This window comes from Scyliorhinus torazame, chromosome 13 (genome assembly GCF_047496885.1).
Source record: "Scyliorhinus torazame isolate Kashiwa2021f chromosome 13, sScyTor2.1, whole genome shotgun sequence".
Taxonomy (NCBI): Eukaryota; Metazoa; Chordata; class Chondrichthyes; order Carcharhiniformes; family Scyliorhinidae; genus Scyliorhinus; species Scyliorhinus torazame.
In genome coordinates, this window is record NC_092719.1 from 210,561,248 (window position 1) to 210,565,312 (window position 4,065).

A 4,065-nucleotide genomic window follows, 5' to 3' on the forward strand; every position below is an offset into this window, starting at 1 on the left:
CTCCACTTTGCGCCCCCCACCCCCCCTCCTCTTTGCGCCCCCCACCCCCCTCCTCTTTGCGCCCCCCACCCCCCTCCTCTTTGCGCCCCCCACCCCCCTCCTCTTTGCGCCCCCCACCCCCTCCTCTTTGCGCCACCCACCCCCCTCCTCCTTGCGCCCCCCACCCCCTCCTCTTTGCGCCCCCCACCCCCTCCTCTTTGCCCCCCCCACCCCCCTCCTCTTTGCCCCCCCCACCCCCCTCCTCTTTGCGCCCCCCCACCCCCTCCTCTTTGCGCCCCCCCACCCCCCTCCTCTTTGCGCCCCCCCACCCCCCTCCTCTTTGCGCCCCCCACCCCCCTCCTCTTTGCGCCCCCCACCCCCCTCCTCTTTGCGCCCCCCACCCCCCTCCTCTTTGCGCCCCCCACCCCCCTCCTCTTTGCCCCCCCACCCCCCTCCTCTTTGCCCCCCCACCCCCCTCCTCTTTGCCCCCCCACCCCCCTCCTCTTTGCCCCCCCCACCCCCCTCCTCTTTCCCCCCCCACCCCCCTCCTCTTTGCCCCCCCCCACCCCCCTCCTCTTTGCCCCCCCCACCCCCCTCCTCTTTGCGCCCCCCCACCCCCTCCTCTTTGCGCCCCCCACCCCCCTCCTCTTTGCGCCCCCCCCACCCCCCTCCTCTTTGCGCCCCCCACCCCCCTCCTCTTTGCGCCCCCCACCCCCCCTCCTCTTTGCGCCCCCCCCACCCCCCTCCTCTTTGCGCCCCCCCACCCCCCCTCTTTGCGCCCCCCCACCCCCCTCTTTGCGCCCCCCACCCCCCCTCTTTGCCCCCCCCCACCCCCCCTCTTTGCCCCCCCTCTCCTCTTTGCCCCCCTCTCCTCTTTGCCCCCCCTCTTCCCCCCATGCCCCCCAATGCCGCCCTCCCATGCTCCCCCTCCCTTGCCCCCCCAATGCTGCCCTCCCAATGCTGCCCTCCCATGCCCCCCCCATTGTCCCCCTTTTTGCCCCCCCCATTTGCCCCCCCTTTTGCCCTTTCCCTCCCCCCCTTTTTGGCCCCCCCCTCTGACCCCCCCCTTTTTGCCCCCCCCCCTTTTTGCCCCCCCACCCCCCCTTTTTGCCCCCCCCCACCCCCCCCCTTTTTGCCCCCCCCACCCCCCCCGTTTTTTCCCCCCCACCACCCCCCCTTTTTGCCCCCCCACCCCCCTTTTTGCCCCCCCCACCCCCCCCTTTTTGCCCCCCCCTTTTTGCCCCACCCCCCTTTTTGCCCCCCACCCCCCACCCCCCTTTTTGCCCCCCACCCCCTCCCCCCCTTTTTGCCCCCCCCCTTTTGCCCCCCCCTTTTTGCCCCCCCTTTTTGCCCCCCCCACCCCCCCCCTATTTGCCCCCCCACCCCCCCTTTTTGCCCCCCCACCCCCCCTTTTTGCCCCCCCTTTTTTTTGCCCCCCCCTTTTTGCCCCACCCCCCTTTTTTGCCCCCCACCCCCCTCCCCCCTTTTTGCCCCCCACCCCCCTCCCCCCTTTTTGCCCCCCACCCCCCTCCCCCCTTTTTGCCCCCCACCCCCCTCCCCCCTTTTTGCCCCCCACCCCCCTCCCCCCTTTTTGCCCCCCCCCACCCCCCCTTTTTGCCCCCCCCACCCCCCCTTTTTGCCCCCCCACCCCCCCTTTTTGCCCCCCCACCCCCCCTTTTAGCCCCCCCCCACCCCCACCCCCCCCTTTTGCCCCCCCACCCCCCCTTTTTGCCCCCCCCACCCCCACCCCCCCTTTTTGCCCCCCCACCCCCCCTTTTTGCCCCCCCCCTTTTTTTTGCCCCCCCCTTTTTGCCCCCCACCCCCCTCCCCCCTTTTTGCCCCCCACCCCCCTTTTTGCCCCCCTCCCCCCTTTTTGCCCCCCACCCCCCTCCCCCCTTTTTGCCCCCCCAACCCCCCTTTTTGCCCCCCCCACCCCCCTTTTTGCCCCCACCCCCACCCCCCCTTTTTGCCCCCCCCCTTTTTGCCCCCCCACCCCCCCTTTTTGCCCCCCCACCCCCCTTTTTGCCCCCCCCCCCCCCCTTTTTGCCCCCCCCTTTTTGCCCCCCCCCCTTTTTGCCCCCCCCCACCCCCCTTTTTGCCCCCCCCACCCCCCCTTTTTGCCCCCCCCCCACCCCCACCCCCCCTTTTTGCCCCCCCCACCCCCACCCCCCTTTTTGCCCACCCCACCCCCACCCCCCCTTTTTACCCCCCACCCCCCCTTTTTGCCCCCCCACCCCCCCTTTTTGCCCCCCCCACCCCCCCTTTTTGCCCCCCCCACCCCCTACCCCCCTTTTTGCCCCCCCACCCCCCCTTTTTGCCCCCCCCACCCCCCCTTTTTGCCCCCCCCCCCACCCCCCCCCTTTTCCCCCCCCCCACCCCCCCTTTTTGCCCCCCCCCACCCCCCCTTTTTGCCCCCCCCCACTCCCCCCTTTTTGCCCCCCCCACCCCCCCACCCTTTTTGCCCCCCCCACCCCCCCTTTTTGCCCCCCCCCACCCCCCCTTTTTGCCCCCCCCCCACCCCCCCCTTTTTGCCCCCCCCCACTTTTGCCCCCCCACCCCCCCTTTTTGCCCCCCCACCCCCCCTTTTTGCCCCCCCCACCCCCCCTTTTTGCCCCCCCACCCCCCCTTTTTGCCCCCCCACCCCCCCTTTTTGCCCCCCCCACCCCCCCTTTTTGCCCCCCACCCCCTTTTTGCCCCCCCCCCACCCCCCCTTTTTGCCCCCCACCCCCTTTTTGCCCCCCCCCCACCCCCCCTTTTTGCCCCCCCCCACCCCCCCTTTTTGCCCCCCCCCACTTTTGCCCCCCCCACCCACCCTTTTTGCCCCCCCACCCCCCCTTTTTCCCCCCCCCACCCCCCCTTTTTGCCCCCCCACCCCCCTTTTTGCCCCCCCCACCCCCCTTTTTGCCCCCCCCACCCCCCCCTTTTTGCCCCCCCCACCCCCCCCTTTTTGCCCCCCCCACCCCCCCCTTTTTGCCCCCCCCTTTTTGCCCCCCCCTTTTTGCCCCCCCCCACCCCCCCCTTTTTGCCCCCCCCCACCCCCCCCTTTTTGCCCCCCCCCACCCCCCCTTTTTGCCCCCCCCCCACCCCCCCCTTTTTGCCCCCCCTTTTTGCCCCCCCCCACCCACCCCCTTTTTGCCCCCCCCACCCCCCCCCCTTTTTGCCCCCCCACCCCCCCCCCTTTTTGCCCCCCCCACCCCCCCTCTTTTTGCCCCCCCCACCCCCCCCTTTTTGCCCCCCCCACCCCCCCCCCTTTTTGCCCCCCCCACCCCCCCCTTTTTGCCCCCCCCACCCCCCCCCCTTTTTGCCCCCCCCACCCCCCCTTTTTGCCCCCCCCACCCCCCCCCTTTTTGCCCCCCCACCCCCCCCTTTTTGCCCCCCACCCCCCCTTTTTGCCCCCCCCTTTTTGCCCCCCCCTTTTGCCCCCCCCACCCCCCCTTTTTGCCCCCCCCACCCCCCCCTTTTTGCCCCCCCCACCCCCCTTTTTGCCCCCCCCACCCCCCCTTTTTGCCCCCCCCCACCCCCACCCCCCTTTTTGCCCACCCCACCCCCACCCCCCCTTTTTACCCCCCCCACCCCCCCTTTTTGCCCCCCCCACCCCCCCTTTTTGCCCCCCCCACCCCCCCTTTTTGCCCCCCCCCACCCCCTACCCCCCTTTTTGCCCCCCCACCCCCCCTTTTTGCCCCCCCCACCCCCCCTTTTTGCCCCCCCCCCCACCCCCCCCTTTTCCCCCCCCCCACCCCCCCCTTTTTGCCCCCCCCACCCCCCCCTTTTTGCCCCCCCCCACCCCCCCCTTTTTGCCCCCCCCCACTCCCCCCTTTTTGCCCCCCCCCACCCCCCCTTTTTGCCCCCCCCCACCCCCCCCTTTTTGCCCCCCCCACCCCCCCTTTTTGCCCCCCCCACCCCCCCTTTTTGCCCCCCCCACCCCCCCTTTTTGCCCCCCCCCACCCCCCCTTTTTGCCCCCCCCCCACCCCCCCCCTTTTTGCCCCCCCCCACTTTTGCCCCCCCCACCCCCCCTTTTTGCCCCCCCACCCCCCCTTTTTGCCCCCCACCCCCCCTTTTTGCCCCCCCCACCCCCCCTTTTTGCC